Source organism: Ciconia boyciana, chromosome 6, assembly GCF_034638445.1.
Source record: "Ciconia boyciana chromosome 6, ASM3463844v1, whole genome shotgun sequence".
NCBI lineage: Eukaryota > Metazoa > Chordata > Aves > Ciconiiformes > Ciconiidae > Ciconia > Ciconia boyciana.
This window is the reverse complement of record NC_132939.1, coordinates 3,330,869-3,349,982: the sequence shown is the minus strand read 5'-3', so window position 1 is coordinate 3,349,982 and position 19,114 is coordinate 3,330,869. Positions and strand designations below refer to the sequence as shown.

General features: G+C 38.2%; 1 protein-coding gene across 2 annotated transcripts in view; it reads right to left on the bottom strand.

Annotated features, from left to right (window-relative positions):
- SHANK2 (SH3 and multiple ankyrin repeat domains 2) overlaps window positions 1-19,114 on the bottom strand; it is a 319,794-nt gene that overhangs the window by 140,986 nt on the left and 159,694 nt on the right. The gene's annotated exons all lie outside the window — the stretch shown is intronic.

The window sequence follows — 19,114 nt, the reverse complement described above, 5'->3', positions numbered from 1 at the left end:
TAAGGAATATTTCCCATCTTCTGACAAACAATTAATATTATAAAACAAGGAGATGGTGTAAAGGACTATTTATGTAAGCAGTATGTCCTTAAAGAGAAAGTAGCCTTAGGAATCTTACTGTTATTGGCTACGAAAAAAGTAGACGGCAGATGAAGAAAATGCATAAAATCCACATTAAAATGGGACCTTTCATGTACAGGGAATGATCTGTGAAAGTCTTAAGTTGTTTAGTGTCTTTCATTAAACATTAGGTTACTAAAAATAAGCTTAAAGTAAGAAAGGAAAAAAAAAAGATTTTGAACGCTCTTTTAAGTATAAAACCATTACACAGCACAAGTTGCAAGACATTCTTCTGAATAAAGACAGTGTCAGGGGTTAAGTATTCATGAATCGTAAGCACTGCAAAACACGCTGCTAGGTTGGCTTTAAAATACCTACAAAACTATTTAGGATAGAAAGAACTATGAGTAAGTTTTCTTTTCTTTTCTTAATTTTTTACTAGCCAGCTATTGTTACCACTGGTCTTGTAGGGAATCTAGTCACGAAAGCATTCAATACAATAAGAGACCGGATCTGCTTCAGTGCCATTAATAATCCAGAAGGGGAGGAGGAAAGTAATTAAAGAAAAATTGGTGTGACCTTTTTATTTCAAGCTCTGAACAAAGACAAGGATGATGACATCAGGACACCAATGGACAGCCTCCAAACACCAGATCTTCCGTGTATCACAGACTATCCTTTTGGTGACTTTCCAACTCTAACTGAGGGATGCAACTTCATGTTGCTGCTAAAGTGATGATGTAATTATGTCCTCCAAACTACAAAGTATTTAAACACCACTGAATGGAATACCGCATTAAATTAAACTAACGCATGAATTAAAACTACCACAACGGTGACTTTCTGAGCAACAGATGATCTCCGTAAGTATCAACAGCTTTTGAATACGGTCTCTCGACTTACTATTATTTACTGTGTAATTCAGACATTACCTTCTCTTACCATTAATACCTCTGCTATGGAAAGGATATAAGAAGAAAACATCTATTTCTCGAGAAAGCCAAACACACTCCTGTTCAGGGATATTGGGGTGGGATGGAATATGCAACCCTCAGAGCCCACACTGTAGCGCTGAAGCCCTCCATCAATGTCCTAACGTTACAGAAACTGAGTGAACCTACAAGCGTACTGGCTTACTTTCTTCATTTCACCACTCACATTTTCAAGGTGGGCCTCCATACTTATCCACTGAAGAATCAACACTAAAGCCGTCTCCAGCATTTTTATTAATACACAGTCAAATTAATAAAACCCATTTCCTTAAAGTTTCTTTGTAAACAATCAATAGCTTAAGAGAAGTTAGAAGGCTACTTTTGAGAACCTAATCATAGAAAGTGTTTGCTTCAAAGAAAACCCCTTCTCTCCCCTACCCAAATCCCACTCTCATCTCAATTTATCAGTATAAAGAATTCAGAAGCCTGTTAGCTAGGTACCTCATCAAACCTTGCTCTGATTCTTTCATTTTTGTTGATAAAACCAAACAAATTCATAATATCATTCCTTAAAAAGCTGAAGGCTAAAGTTCCAAAAGCAGTGCTCGGAAAAATCAGCATCAATTCACCCGATCAATGTCAGGCATCTGCACCTAAAAAAAAGCACCTAGGGTCCTTTCACAGTCAGCTAATGAAATGAACAGGCATTTTCAAGTGATGCTCACTTCATCCGAATGTAGAGGTCTATGATTGTTCAGATTAAACGTATGAAAACCACCTATGATTTTCTTTTAATGTACAGCACATTTATTGCATAAACTACACAGTTTCATACTTCAATTCAGACATTGAAAATGGGAATACTAAATTGCCAAAATTTTACAAAGTTTTGTGTTTTACATGCGAGGAGGAGAAGAAAGGTAAGGGAAGCAGAAGCGCAACATGAATCTTTGGTAACAAAATGTACAAACTGATCTGTATTACTTGACAAATAGAGCTTACTAATATACTGTTTCAGTGATATACTACGTAAGGAAAACTCCATCACAGCCTGTAAAGCAAAAGTGTAGGTTTGAAAAAATCAGCTGTGTAGCCATTTCTTCTCATTCACCTGCTAGGAGAAGGGGACCTGCTAGGGGACCTCATCTTATGGCATGAGCAGTTTAAAGTTGTTTAAAGCAATCACAGAAAGCAAATTGATTCTCTACACATGCTCCAGTGCTGCAGAGCTAAGAACTAGCAGCAGGAAAAGGATGGAAAACAAACACGCACACACAAATGAACCGAATTTGCAACCTCCACACCCCTTCTCCCAGCAAACTCCCTTTGCATCCCTGAGAGAAGGCGGCAGAAGGGGCGAAAAGAAGTTTAACCTCTGACTGTTTGCAATATTGCTTTTCGTTTGCGTTGCCAGGACAGGGTTCTCTTATCTCAATGTCAGACTGGACCTCTTCACTGAAGACATGCTGAAGGTCTGTTCACAGTCTACCTGGTCCTGGCAGGCAAAGCGGTGCCAAATGTCAAAGTAGGTCAAAATTTCTCACAATGAGCCTTCTTGGCAGCATTTCTTTGATCCTGAAGGTGGTGTAAATACTTAGCAACAGAACGCATATAGGGTACAGCTACCAGTGACAAATAAAGGCGACATTACGTTACAAGTCTGTTCAGAGGTCTGAGCTCAAGCAAGAGGAAGAGGCATTTCTTCACAGACGCTTTAAGTACGGTGTATGGCTCTGTGTGAGGCTGAACAGTCCCTTCTATCTGTGATATGCCAAATTTCAATAGATAAAATCCTTAAAGTCCATTTCTGTCCCATCTCAAACTGAAATTAAACAGCGTCCATTTCAGAGATGAGTTTTCAGAATATTACTAGTTCCACACTATGGTAATAAAATGAGTAATTTTAAAATCAATAGCTCATTACTTAAATAGGGCACACATTACTTTGACTGTGGGCTGTATAAGTCCAAGATTCATTGCATACAAAGTTAAATGCAAAATACATCCTATCAAGTGCAGAATATTTCTGCATGAAATACAATCTTAAATAGAAAAACTTCAGACCAAAAAAAAAGTCAATCTAAAATCACTTTTGCTTTATCCAAGCACTAAATATTATAAAATATACGTGTTCATCGGTTCGTGTAGCTTCTCTAACACTTTAAGGCTCAAGAATTGTGCAGAGCTGTTAGAATTTCCATAATTTTACAGACTTACCGATGGAGAATGGAAATAAAGAGATTCACCCATGGTCAGACAGACACTTGAGATTTGAACTCAGCACTGTTACGTTCAACATAACAACCATCATTTGTGTAGACTTTTCAACACAGCAAGAATTTCTACTTTGCTAACAGCCTGTTAAGCCTGTTAAGACAATACTTGAGGAAGGAAGTAGAATTGTGAAGTCCTTCATAAAGACCTTTATGAAGAAAATAAAGGTTGAAGAAGTACAGGTTCCTGATGGAGGCAAAACCATGAAACCTAGCTTCCATTTCACAACTAGAATAACTACACCCTATCTTAAAGCAGGACTTACTCCAGAAGTTAAAATACTAAATTACAGAGATGGAAACTATCAGGACCATAGAATAAGTTTAGGCAAGTTTGTATCACATGTTATCATTGCTGATTTTAATCTGAAAAACAGCATATAGAGTACACCCCACTGGAAATGATCATCATTATCTGAAAAGAAAAATGGCTACTTGGTATATCGTCCATCTCTCCCTAAGGCAGAGTAAAACTGAATTTAAATAGGAATTATTTTCATGATTCTCTCCAATCGTGCATTGTAAGGTTGAAATGTAATCTAGGTCTAACCTTTTCAGCTTTAACAAACTGGACAACAGCCTCCCAAGGCAGGAAAGTTATCTAAAAGATCACACATGAGATTCAAACAACCAGAGTTACAACCAAATGAGTAGCCTTCTCAAGCCCACAAACCCTTCAGTCAGATGGCTTGCTCTACCCTTGAGTGAGAAGTTATTCTCTCCAAGTTCACTTCTTTCAGTTGGCTAAGTAAGTCCAAATCTCTTAATCAGACCTTTTTTTATGTCCTCTCCTCAGTACTCTTGCAATTTCAATCTTTTTGAAAGATCTACTGAATTCACAGCTAGCTACATGTTAGAAGGATCAAATCACAGCCCAACAATAAAGGAAATGTCTTTTTTATACTTTGCCAGATGCAATAAAACAGTATCTAAACCAATTCCATAAATGTCTGAAAGCAGTCACATTAATTCCTTTCAGGCTAAGATAGTCAATTTATGGTGGTTACATTCAAGCCCATAGAAGGGCATTTTGGAAATCTATTCAAGAGGAGGTCTTTACTGCACATTCCAACAGTCAGTCCCTGTTAAAACCACATAAGGAATGTTTGTTTCTCTCCAAATATTTCCCTTTTTTGGGAATTTACCTGTCTTGATACCATATAAGATGGGAATGATGTCTACAGCAAATCTTATTGTAAGATATAACAGACTTAGAGTGAACAATTTTTGATGTCATTGCTGGAAGGGGACAACCTTACTATTTATAGTCATCTACTGTAATGACTCCAGGAAAATTGGCTAATCCTAGTAATTAAGGCCTTCAAGATTCATGAAGCCTCTGTATGTGATTGCTCACGTTTCCAGGCATTGATCATCCAGCTGTAGGTCTTACAGAAGAGCTTTCACAGCTCTTTGGTAACATGCAGAACAGCAATTACTTGTTCAAGAGGTATTAGCTACACCAGTGAGTGTGGTTCTTTGCACAGCAAATAGGAAAATACACAGATGGGTCCCTACCTAACCCACTTACAGCCCAAACAGAAACAGCAAAATGTAGTCAACCGTATATTCAAACTCATAGTAAACTCTCTCTAATATGTTGCCGTCACATGCAGAGATGCCCTCACATGATAATGTCTTTCACTGCATTGCAATGCAATTTGTCTTAAGAATATGCTTGTTTGGTAAATATATGATATAGCTTTGAACAATAACAGGTTATTATGCTAACGAATAATTCACAACCCAGTGCTACTGCCTTTAATAGAATCTTTTCATAGTTTCTTATGATAACATCTTAAATAACCAATAACAACTTCCAGCTATTTTGAATGGTGAAACATGTTTTACCATTTTTCAGAACGTCTGTTTATCTTCTACATTTTGCTTTTTTCAACTACTTATTCCCACCTTCTAGCAATGCTTTCTGTAAGCACAATACACTCTCAGAGGAGATATTCAGTAAAAATACAGTTACATATTTTGCCCTGCCTCGTGTCAAAAACACATACACAGCACTTACTCTGTACAACTGATCAATCCTGCCAATATCATTTCAGTCATATAAGACAAGTCTAAATGATTTTCCTTTAGAACGTCTCTTTATCTGGAAGTTTATAGCAAGATGTGTTTGGGAGGAGGGCAGTAAGAAAATATTTTCAAATAGAATGTTGATAAGTACCTCAACATTATACTCAAGGAAGACACAACCTGTGATTAGCACAGAAGTACTGGAGAACAGTTAACTTTAAGTTGATAAACTCCTTATTAGGTAGCTGAAGATAGAAGTCCAAGGAGTATAATGATGGTACAATAATAATTAAAATATGACAGAGAAGGGATGAACAGAATCACCTAGAACAAAAAACGCAGGGTCATCCTTTCTGCTCTTCAATATCAGGCCAAGGGATTCTCACAATACGGTATCTAAGTAAAAAGATTGTTTCCTTTCTTTGCAGTGTTTGACTTTCCTCTTTCTTCTCCTTACCCCCAAAAACATCAAAATAATTTGTAGGAACTCACAGATGTAATTGTTTCTCATTTCTTCAGATAGGGTATTGGGGCACAGGACTACATTTTCTTCCATGGCCCTACTGTACATAAAGTGGAGTTGGGCTGAAGTTGAGCTGTTTCCCAAAACAGTGATTTCATTATCATGATCCAGAATTCTCACCAGTACATTTACTGTTAAAACTGAACTAGACGAATTAGATGAATTAGACATCATATTTGGAGGTAACAAAGCTGCCCATCCATAAAAACTAATACAGTTCTCAAAATATCCTTTAGTGTCTTCAAAATAGTTACACTGGAGAATAAGCGTTATTTCATCAGGCATTGACAGTGACAGCGACTCCAAGTCATTTTGCTATTTCACCAAAAAACAATTACAAAATCAGGGCTGCATATGGACATGCAGCGTGGAATAAAATGCTTAGTACTACCTATGGATTCCAGCTTCACAGGTGCTCTCAAGGAAATTGCAGCATCCAGCGACAGTATCTTTACCAGCACTTCCAACAGTTGGGTGTGTGTCGATGCCTTACTGGCACAGCTGGCACTCAAGCAAAAAAAAAAAGAGGACGAAAAAAAGACCCACACCACCACCCTTGCGCTATTGTTCTCTCTGGCTTTATTTGTGGCAAATAACTTCAAATTGCAATAGAAAGGACATATTCTAATTTCTCCTCAGCCAAGTTTACATTTCCTCCATGGCTGAATGGCTAACTCGACATAGTCAGGTCTTCCTCAGCTGGCTACGCTCAGGCCAAGTAAAGGAATGGGAAAAGAAGAGAGGATGCTTCAGCAATACTCCTATATACTTCCTATGTCCATATATTTGTCTTTCAGATCTCCTGTATCAGTGCTGTTTCTAGAGTTCAGTAAACATCACATAGAGCTCTATGATCATGAGAAAAGCAAGGCTGCATATTTTCCATTGATCATTTGTTGATGAGAGAGGTATATGCCAAACCGTAACATGCCATAAAAGACATTTAGAAATTCCCTAATTCCGATATTGCACAGGTCTATATTGCATTCTGAGGAAATTACAGACTACAGTAAAACCTGACAGGGCATATAACTTCTTCCACTTAAAAAGGTGTTTCGTTCACACTTTTAAATGAGTAATCGAGCCATCTCTATTGGATTTTGAATACTTGATACCCTTGGTAGAACATGAGCAGTTCTTCACTAAGTTACCAAAAAATAGAAAATATTAGTCATAAAGTGATTTGGTAAGAATTAGGAAATCAGAAAGATTGTGCTACTTTTTCCAGCCTTCTGATTGACAGAGTTGCCCAAAGGATTAACCATAATTATAAAGAAGCAACCTATGTGAAAGAAAGTAACAGTGTTCAATGAATTTATGCTATAAAACATTACAATGAAATACAGGTTTTAAAAGAGAAACATTAAATTTTATGACACAAGTGCAAAGAAGTTACACAATTTCTTTATGTAAAACCAAGGAGAAACTTCCTCTGGCTATGTATGTCTATCAGTCCACATTCTTTTATCCAGCCTTTAATTACACTTAATATCATATTCTTTGGTGTGTAGGAGAAGGGAGTAGGTAGTCTAAAGTAATACCCAATTCAACTGATTTGGCTGGTACTACTTTTGGTTTTTTTCCTCATTTTCACCTTAAGTTGCTGAAACTGTAACCACTAAAGTAACATATTGATATAGCAAAACAGGAAGTCAAACAACTGCCTGGAAATATAAATCATCCAGTAAAATCCTGATTTTATATTATACACAAACCTCAGAATACGGTATGAAGGGAAAAAAAGTCAGTGGTAAGGTCATGATCCTATATATATATCCACATACACACACTATATATATATATATATATGGGATACATATGTACCCATATATATGGATATATGGATAGCCATATATGAATACATATACACACTATATCTATGCACACACAATACAATGAGTATATATAGTCTTTTTAAAGAGAAATGTTATTATTCTCTTGCATCTGCACTGGTAAGGAGAAAACAAAAAAGCATGGTGGGGTGAGGAGAGTGGTAAAGTGAGATTAAAAAAATCAAAGCTTCATTCCTCTATCTTAATTAATTTCATTTGTGTTTTAAAAATAAATAGTCAATTCAAGTGCCACACATGACAAAGTAAAAACTAAACATGAAACATTCAGGCAGGTGTCCTTCTAGTATAGAACATGAGGGTTTTTATAAGGCAGAGTCCTTCAAACCATTTCATACAGATGTTCCATCAATCACATTAGTATTTTGGGCTCCAGCACACTCCACTTATACCTGATAATTAAACTGAAAATTGCTACTAAGTATCAAGCATTTGAGCAATCTAAGCCTGCACTATGAAAATATTAATATTCATTGCTCGTACTATGAGCCTTGAACAAACACATACATATGTTCAGGCAACTAGAATAGTTATCCACCTTACTTTTTAGGTTTGTATTTTTCTACCCCAAACCAGCTGCAGTTCCAGCCCCTGCTATTGCCACCAAACCACACAGAAACAGGAATTTTCTCCCTAAGCATCTTAACGTATAAAGTATTCACACAAAAGGAATAATAATAATAATAATAATAGCTATTAATAACAACACTGCTTTTCTATATAGGTTTTTTTAATCAATAATTCTCTAAATATTTTTGCTAAAGGTGGTCAGTATTATCACAGACAGCCACAGTAACACGGAAAAGAACTTGTTCAAGGTTAGCAAATAGGACAAATAACAAAGGTGGAACCAGGGAAGTAAACCCAAATCTAAGATAATGGTATGACTGTACAAAAACATAGCTATATATAATAATAAAGATTTTCTTCAGCTGGTACAGCATCTGAACTAGTTCATACAGCTTTCTATTCAATCTCTATGCTTATCTCAGAGTTGGCATACATCAGACAGGACTTTGAATTTTTTCCGTCCCTTTTTAGAGCGCGCCACGGGAACATATGCACAGCCGTGCTGGGTGGACACGTGCCAGTTCTGGGAGCCCAACATCCTGCCTCTGCCAAAGGCCAAAAGCAGAGAAGGGTGGAAGAGGTGGACAAGCACATTTGGTGCTTCCCCAGAGTGCTCCACCAGCCCCCAACCAAGCTGCGCTACTTGCTCCTTGTCTTACTGGAAACCATGGTACGCTGTATTCCCTTCTTCTTGTACAGTTTTGTCACCGTGCTTTGACACGTGCCCATTCCATGGTAATACAGGGGATTATATCCACCTTCCTCAGGATCTCCTGAGTTGTGTTTCTATAATACACTTTAGTCACAGTTTTAGTAAAAAAAAGGAAAAAAAAAGTGTTTTAGTAACACTTTTAAAACATGTTACAAGCCCTTAAAGGTAGCAGTTTGACATTGCGGGTTTTTATAACGATTATTAAACTCACTATACATTTCAGCATCGTAACTTGATTTGCTCACTCAGCCATTCAGAGTCTAAACATACTAAAGGCTAAACATAAACCAATTATGAAATGGGGGAAGAGACTGGTGATTTCAGGAGTGGTGATATCCATGAGTTTCAAACTAGTTTTAAGGGATCCCTCAGGGTTTCCGTCACACCCTGTTTGCTATGATGAGCAGGAGGAACTCTCGTCCTCCTGTCCTGCATTCCTTGGAAACTAAATACAGCTCTAACCACAAGAAGTAACCCTGACTGTTCATTTCAGCTTTACAGAGGTAAGTGTTTCACTTAAAATTCTATGTTGTACAGAAGTGTATAGTGCTTTAATCATCAGTGTTAAAATTCCTGTAAAATTTTATGACACTTTAGTATAAGGCATGTTACAAGTAAGTTTCAAGGTCTGTCTCAAAACAAATGAGGTATTAACAAAGATATAGAGGAAAGGTTTTCTGAAAGCATTTTCCCACTTTTTTCTTCTCCCAGAGCTTTAAAAACACAGTATAGAGTGAGAAACTTAGATTTTCTAGGATTTTACTGAAAAGAAATTAAGAGGTGGCTTCAACTCAAGTTTAACTTGCACATATCCCTTCAAAAATCCTGACTAATCACCATATTGTTTTACAATCTCATTAACGTCAGAAAGGAGGTGGCATCTCTACCTTTTTTCTGAAATGTATTCTCCCCTCTCTCCATTTCTCTAATTACACTAAGCCCTTGGGTTATTTTAAGCCTCATCCAAATTTTGTTTACTTATCTGCAAAGCAGCTTGAGAAATGTCCATCCTAACAGCTTTCCTGTCTATCTGTATCATAATTTTCAGCAAAATTTCAGGAATTTTGTCAAAACGTGGCCAGTTTAGCCCACAACTTTGATAGCAGTGAAAAAATCACTGACTTTACAGATACCAGCTGATGAAGAGAGAGAACTCTGCTTTATTTAAATTGGCAGTTACTTTTCTTAATTAAGTGAATGTTGAACTGGAATCTCTCCTTACTGCCCCCTTTCCTTTAACATCCAGCTGTAGCTCGCTGGTTGCATTGACACGTAATTTCTGAAAATATGAAGCTTTTCTTTTGTAAGTATTGGAGACAGGGTAAAAAATTTGGGTTTATCATTTCAACTCAATTGAGTGACTAACTTATGATGCATAGGGTTTAATTTTAAGTGTATTTCAGAATTTATGGTATTTGAAGTGTTTACAGTAAAGGTATAAACAACCTCTGCTATAGCTACAACTGCTCTACAAATCTGACAGTGCTACACTATCAGTCTTCAGAAATGCCAGTTTAAAGGGTCACGCAATCTACTCAGTATCAGCCCTAGTTTTCAATTGTAGCATTAAACTCTTAATTCTGAGACCTGTTACCTGTGCCCAACGCGCTTTTTAAAATTTAAAATTAGAGAAATTAGAAGACACATAGGTAACAGTCTGTTTTCTAGATATGCAGTTACCACTATTTCCTAGTGCACGTATTTAACTTAGCATTCACTATTCTTCTGTTCAGAATTCTGCCATGAAATCAGTTTTAGTGAAATGCTTATCTATTAAAGCAAATCTTTTGTTGATATATTTTAGTCTAAATTTAGCCTTCGTTAGACATTATTTCTCCAGAATATGGGATGAAATTTTACGTCAGAGAGAGCAGGCACCCCCAGCAATATCAACAGCTATTCAATTGGTATATCTGCCAATCATTCAAACCTAGCATCCCCACCTGCACGCCACAGCCTCTGAGGACAGAGCTAGCATCTGTCTCTTGGCTCAGTGAAAGAGTAATAGTTTCAAAAGACTTGGATAAAGAATCACTCTATCCACCAGGTTCTTGGCATTCATGAGCAATACAAGGTACGGGTTTAAGTCGAAGCAGTCTAACACACATGGGACTCAAGCCCAGAACTTCTTTATTCCAGGTGAACACGCTGACACCGGCTATTGCTTGCTCTTTAGCAGGTCCTTCTTCGTACCGTTTGACCCCATCCAATGGATAAAGAAATACAACTCCAGCACATCTATTTGTCCCAAGACAAAACAAGACATCCTCCTCCCAACAACCTTATGTTGTGCACAATGGAAGTGACCAGCTTTACTTAGAGCGTGAAAGTCAACCCCGTTCTGACTTCTCGATAGTTTCTTCTTTTAAGAGGAAAAAAAGACATATGTTGCCTGCCAGTCACCCTTAGAATTTGCCTTGTGGATCAAATTCTGCAAATGCTATAAATATTTGTGAAAATCTGGCTGGAAAGAGGGGAAAAAAAAAAGTGGTTTAAATCATTGCTCCCACTGGAGGAAAGCCCACAGTGCGAGCTCAACAGTTATTTGTTCCTTTTGGCCTGCCAAAACTTAAAAATGCATCACTTACAATCAGAGGCACCATATGTCGGCTTTTGCTCATCTAGTGATTAGGTGAGAGGAAGGCAGCCAAAGGTGTAGTGGGGCAGGGAATTAAAGGTCACACAGAGGAAGCTAAATCATCGCAGTGGAGGCTAGGAGACAGGAATGTAAAACACTAATTGTTAGAAACTTAATCATTTTCCTTTCCCCCAAAAAACAAACATTTTAATCTCCTGTTTTCCTCCGCTCTATCCTTGCATCTAATTATGTGGCTCCTGCTTTTAACTAACCTGGTATGACACCCTCACAATCTTTTCTTGCTGTCCTCACCTTCTGTCATTTCCACTCCTTTTTCCTATTTTTTTTTTTTCTTTTCTCTATTCTAATTTAGAAAACTTTATTCCTCCCCATGCACAGGACACAGGCTGCTGCTTTCAGTTCTGACATTTAAATCCATCCTGTCCTCCAGCATCCGGTTGGAGGAGTTACAGAGAAAATACTATTGAGCTTGAGAGTATCAGTTGCTGTGCAGGAAATGGCGCACCCAGCAAATCATGGCCCTTGCACTCAGGACCTTCCGTACCCATAGTTACACCGCTAGGTTTTCATTAACACTAGAGGTGGATTGTCCTGGTTTCGGCTGGGATAGAGTTAATTTTCTTCCTAGTAGCTGGTATAGCGCTGTGTTTTGGGTTTAGGATGAGAATAATGTTGATAACACACTGATGGTTTAGTTGTTGCTCAGCAGTGCTTACACTGGTCAAGGACTTTTCAGCTTCCCCTGCTCTGCCAGGTGCACAAGAAGCTGGGAGGGGGCACAGCCAGGACAGCTGACCCAAACTGGCCCAAGGGCTATTCCATACCATGGGATGTCATGCTCAGTATAGAAACTGGGGGGAGTTGGCCGGGGGGGGCAGCGATCGCTGCTTGGGGACTGGTTGGGCATCGGTCGGTGGGTGGTGAGCAGTTGCATCGCTTGGGTTTTTTCTTGGGTTTTGTCCCCCCCCGTCCCCCCCTTGTTGTTTTCCTTTTCATTACAATTTACTACTATTATTATTTTATTTTAATTATTAAACTGTTCTTATCTCAACCTATGTGTTTTCTTACTTTTGCTCTTCAGATTCTCTCCCCCATCCCACCGGGGGGGGAGGGTGAGCGAGCAGCTGTGTGGTGCTCAGTTGCTGACTGAAGCTAAACCACGACAGTCCTTTTTGGCGCCCAACGTGCAGCCTGAAGGGTTTGAGATAATAACAGATCAACCAGAGTGTATTAAGGAATCTAGATCTGTTAACAGTTGTGGGTGACGATATTGATTCATCTGTTCTCGATATTAGTTTATCTGATCTGCACCATGCTCAGTTTTTTGCTGTACGTGTTAAAGATCGGTGTTGGTTTTTGCAGTTTGCTGTGCTCTGCAGTGATTAGTGATGTTTTGCCTGGGAGATTTGTTATTAAAACACTGTCCTTGAGCTTAATCTGGTATTTGGGCTGTGTACTGAAGCCATTACTGTACTTTGGGTACCACCTCTGGGAGGCAATCAGCAGTCATACTTCTTCCTCTGAGAGGTTTTTTATGGAGGAAATACAGAATGGCACCTTTGCTACCTTCTTCTATGATATTTCCTCCTTCATTACCATAACTTTTCAGTATCTTGAACATCCTTGGGTAGTTGAGATAGTTCTATTGGTATTTCTTGGGAATATTGTTTCAGTTTTGTCTAAGGTTAATAAGCAATTTAAGAATATCATCCAGAATCTGCCCCAAGGCTGGATAGTTATGAGTGGCAGGGTTTGTGGAAGAGCATGGGCAAATACCTAGGATGGTGGGCACCTCCAGTGTTTTGGAACTTCACCCCTGAACAAGTGCAGAATCCTGAAAAATTAGTAAAGTATTTGGAAAAAGTATGCTGTCACCCTGGCAATTCCAGAGAGACACAAATCACTGCAATGTGCTGGGGCCTGGCCTACGCCTACCGAGCCCTGTTCAACACTCTTCAGTACCTTCAAGGGGAAGAGAAGGTCTCTGGATCTGACGACAAAACAACAGGCACCGCGGCTATTCCAGAAAGGAGGAGGAAGAGGAAGAATGCATAAACAAGACGGAAACCACCTGATCCCTATCCCTGAGTGAGCTGCGAGATATGCGAAAAGATTTCAGCCGTTGTCCAGGTGAGAACATTGTCACATTTTTTCTTGGGTTTTGTTCCCCCTCCACCCCCCTTGTTATTTTCCTTTTCATTACAATTTATTATTATGATTTTTTTTATTTATTTCAATTATTAAACTGTTCTTATCTCAACCTATGTGTTTTCTTACTTTTGCTCTTCAGATTCTCTCCCGCATCCCACCGTGTGGGGGAAGGTGAGTGAGTGGCTGTGTGGTGCTTGGTTGCCAGCTAGGGCTAAACCATGACATTAAAGTTTTCTAGAAAGAGCATTTTAATTTTAAATTTGGGAAAGGCTATATATTTTTTTTTCAGCTTTGGTCTTGGAAACTGTTGGTCTTTCTTTGCTAACACTTTATCACTAAAATATTAGGCAAACATCTAGCCCAGAAAAAGTCTGACAAATTTTAATCGTTAGTTACAAAACCATTAGTTGCTAAAAGCAGAATCTTACTGAAGTACTTCAAACAAACTTCACTATTAAGGCAGCAAACAACTTAAAAATGCACTTACAAATTCACGGAAACTCTTCACCACTCACCGTATAGTTTTGCATCTTCCTGTAATTGTATTAGACTTAATGTTGCATCTTCATGCAATTAGACTACAGATTTCAATGAAGAGATACGACAGTTCAGATACATATACACACACGCGCACCCTTTTTACCTCCTATTTTAGCAATTACTTTAAATATTTTCTGTAGTCACCAACATAAAAAGCTCAGTCATGGCAGCACACAACGGCAGGGGAGGCAAAGTGCAAAGTTGTTTATTAGCAAGTAAGATCATTTTCATTAGAAATTAAATAACTGTAAATGAAAAACTACACATTTTACATCTCCACCTGTTCCACAAAATCTATAATGCCTTAATTATTGCTTAAACATATATATATTTTTCCAAACTGTATTAAAACGTATTCTTCAAGTTAATAGGGCACAAGGTATTAAAAATGAGCTACACTCATCTTTCTGCCTCACACATTAAGAGCAGTTCAGTGCTATCAGACTATTAGACTCGCAGAAAATAAATTAATTCAGAACAGGCATCAGGCAAGCCCAAGAAAATCTCTTTAGAAATAAAGTAACAATACATGCACACAAAATACTTTACAAAATATTTTGTTTTCTGTAATTTGGTTGGTGCTGATTGTTCTCTATGCCTATAAGAACCGAGAGTATCACATATGCAGAGATCTTAAATCATTAAAATCTCAACGAGCATTCAGATGTAACCACATCACTATATCACGTGGTTATATCTATATATCTATTTGTATACATCACATTATATATACATTACAACTATAAGCATACTCAGATATTTTTGCTACTATCTCCCGGACAAAAATTGAGCTACATATATATGTAAAAAAGTTAAAATACTACTGTTTTTACTTCTTTCCACCAGAGAAAAGGAAACCAAGAATTATGTTTAAAACCTATGCCTGCAGCTAGGAAGAACTGTGAAATCACTTTCAACTTCTTATCAACGTATCAATCCCAGAATAAAGGAACAGAAATAATGAATTTTTTTTAAGAATGAACAGCACCCATTTTAATATCCTTAGTCCAGTTCCTGCAAGAGATAACTGAACAGTAAAGACTTCACAGAAAACATTAGTACAGTGGAACTGGTGCCATCCAACAGCAAAACAAAAGAAGTGAGTTATGTCAATGCAGAAAGACCTATTCTCCATGGAACGATGCTGCTCTCAGTGTCTCCCTCACTGTTCTGCAGGTCTAGGAAGAACCAATGTGAAAACGCGGCAAGCAAGATATAAAAAATAACAACGGCTCTTATACATTCCTTCCGTTTTTGTAAAGAACCGTTTGCCAGGATTTCACAGATTGCTGCTGATGGCTGCACACAAGCAAGCAGCACTCAGCAAGTACACACACTGGCTTCACTGCGACGTGGAAACAGGACCACTGCTAAGCCAGGGCCAGGACAAGGTCCCTTAGCTCCCTGTTACATACCGCATGCCTTGCAATGACCAGAATTCTTCAAAAGGTTTCCATCCATTTTAAATATATATTTAAAATTATGAATAATTGCATTTTTCCAGAAGGAAGACAATACATTTACGTAAAATATCCCCATGAAACCAGATATCAAACTAGATGAAAGTAGTTCTGCATCAAATTGAGAGCTTCCACTAAAAAAAGTGTAAATACTGTGTAACACACCTAATACTATTAGCTTAAACCATTAAGACAGCACCATTTACATCACAACTTTGGGACAAAGATTGAGGTATTCAACAGGTAGATTCTGCGGGTTAAACAATAAATAAAGAAATAAAAAGCACTACCCAGCATGCTGAATTACAGGGGTGGACAGATTCAGCTGTGCCAAAGAGTCTCTCTGAGCTGGCTAGGATTAAAGCTTACACTGCTCTATCCGATGGTGCAGATGCCAGCAACAGGGCCATCTTTTTTGACATCTTTTTTGCATGTAAATTGGCAACAGGAGTTACTTCTGTCAGCTTCTACGCTCAGGAGACATGGATGCTGCCCCCTGACTCCAAGAAGGGACATTAGGGTTAATGAATTAAGCTTTTAATTAAGCTTTCTTACACATACCCCCCAGACTACACAATCCAATTTTCCTCTTTTTCTTCATCCAGAAAAACAGAACTAAAACCAGAAGGCAAATCAATTTGGTCCTGTCGTTAACTTTGTGGCAACAAGCCTTTGAAAAAGGTCATTTATTATTACATCCTCTCCTGTGAGCTTCCTAATACTGCTGTAGCCATAAGATTGCAAGAAAAGGCACCAAGAAAACTTAGCACTAGTGAAACTGGTTAGGAAAAAAAAAGATGTGAAAGTCAATTGTACTGTGAAGAAAGGGAAGACACAGAAGAGGCAGGAAACCTGACATTTATATCACATATTTCATAACTGCATTGAAGCTGGCACTCACTTATGCTATTGACTTTTGCTATTTCACTATTCTGTTGGGGGTGGGAGGGAGCTGATGCAATTAATGCAGTAGTAAAAGTTTCCACTGTTGTGTTCTAAAGCTTCCAAATCCATGAAGGCAACTGGATCATGTTTTCCACCAAATCAAGTTTGTAATCTTTACATAGTACCCAAATTGCTCGTATTATTTATGTCTCCAGAGTATGAAAACTAAGTTACCACTTTCTCATCAATCACATTTAAAAAGCTGCTAACATTTTACATTTGAAATTAAACAACTAATTAATTTCAGGTATTTTAATTTGATAACTTAATTTTTTCTTCTCTCTGATTTTCCTGACTGAACAATTCACTGTCCTATCTTGGGAGAATTAATAAATTCCCTCACTTCAGTTAAAAAGCAGATAAAAATTTCTAAAGGTTTACCTTATTTTTAATTTTTTTAAAAAATAAAGATTTTTTTAAAAATTCTAACACCCTTTCTATGCCTTAGCAATAATTTCTATTAGTAAACTGGAATTTGACCTTGACAAAAGAGAACTCCATGAAATAACTGATTTAAGACCTACAAATAATTTTGTTTGAATTAAAGGTAGTCCTGAACTTTAACCAGAGTTCTAAAGAATATTTATAATACTTTGGAAGCTTTTGCTTTGCTGGTCACAATATTGTCCATCCAGCCTAGACAAGACAGATTAAGGTCCTAGTCCCTTTCCATCCTAGAGGAAGAGATGTCCCAGCCTAGACAATGTCCCATGGTTGTCTTGACCACTGCTGCCCGCAAATACAGGGAAGACACAAAACTCCAGAGGCGTGTCAAAGCAGTCTTACATTACCTCCTTGCAACTTTGTTGGTATATCTGCTCTTTAGGACAAGGGGTAATGGTTTCAAACTACAAGAGGGTAGATTCAGACAGATAGAAGGAAGAAAAGTTTTACGATGAAGGTGGTGAGACACTGGCACAGGTTGCCCAGAGAGGTGGTAGATGCCCCATCCCTGGAAGCATTCAAGGTCGGGTTGGACGGGGCTCTGAGCAACCTGATCTCGTTGAAGATGTCCCTGCTCTTGCAGGGGGGTTGGACGAGATGACCTGTAAAGGTCCCTTCCAACCCAAACTATTCTATGGTTCTATTCTATGATTTTTCCATGCCTGCTTTCTGCTCCTCTCTGTGGCTATAAGCCTTATCAAGCAAGTACAGCCTCAGGCCATGGCGTTTCCTGGGGTCTGACACCGTGGGTGCTGCCTGCTTGCTCCATCTGGGGAGGCAGAAGGAGACTTTGCCCGTCCCACTTGCCACCTCTGCCTCCAGAGCTGCAGCCCAAGACCAATGTCCAGGGACAGGTATTTACTCCTGTTTGTCCACTAAGAGCTCCTGCTAGCGTAAGAAAATTTACCCTCTCTCACATGTATGCCATTGCAACAAAGCCTATCCTTCCCTTCAACATTTGTCCATCTGCATCAGATTAAAGGAAAATGATTGAAAGTAATTAGTTCTTAAAAGGTTTTATTAAAATAGTAAAGGAATGTCAGCAGTAGCAGCGCATGACAGCTGCAAGAAACAACATCATTTTTGCATAACAGAATTAATGTATCCTGTCAGCATTTAAAGCAGATAATACATTAGACCTGGTAGTTTCAAATATTATATTTGTATGATATTTAATGACTATTTGTACTAGTAAGCAAGTCTCACTGCCTTTCTACGTATTAGTAAGCATACTACCCTTTTTCCTGAAGTATTAATGTTGGATAACGGATCTCTTATGCAAAGCTGAAATAGGATTTAATGAACCTCCATTACTCAAGCTGCACATTTTCCTAAAGATGAAAAATGCCATGTACAATGTATTTTCCTGCATGTGAATAAGCCCATTAATATAGATTTCTGAACAGAGTGTTTCTACTCAGCAATTTTTGCCCTTTGGGAGGGGGAAGGAAAAAGAGAGGGGAGCAGACACTTCCCCTCACTCCCCCACATCATCTCCATAAAGGAACTGGATCGGCTTTGTTAATGCTTTGGTTTCAAAGCTCTTCTTAGAACATAGGCACAATTGCCTTCTGATAAATGTTTATTAAAACTTAGCTGCAAGCAGTTAAATCTGTTTTACTATATTCTTCCCTTTCTTTGAGAGGAAACGATAACAGGGAAAGCAATCAAAGCAGTACGAATTTGGAAATATCGAGAATTGCTGTTGGTTTGACATCTTGTTTGCCTCTTTTAACAATTCCCTTCCCTGAAGAAGCCCATGCTAGGAATTAAATCTGTACATACTAACAAGACATACTAATCTCCAGTCAGATTCTTAAATGCAAGTTGTTTTTATTTACCAGCAATACGTAAGCACCAGTATAATTACCATTTAGATGTACAAAAAGCTGATCTGCAGCTTCAGTCGAGTATCTGAAACGCAACTTGGTGTGCTATTGCAGTTTTAGGACAGCAAGTCCTCAAACTCTATTTTGTTTAGGAAAAAAGTATCACAACAGCGTTTCGCTATATGTCATGTTTTT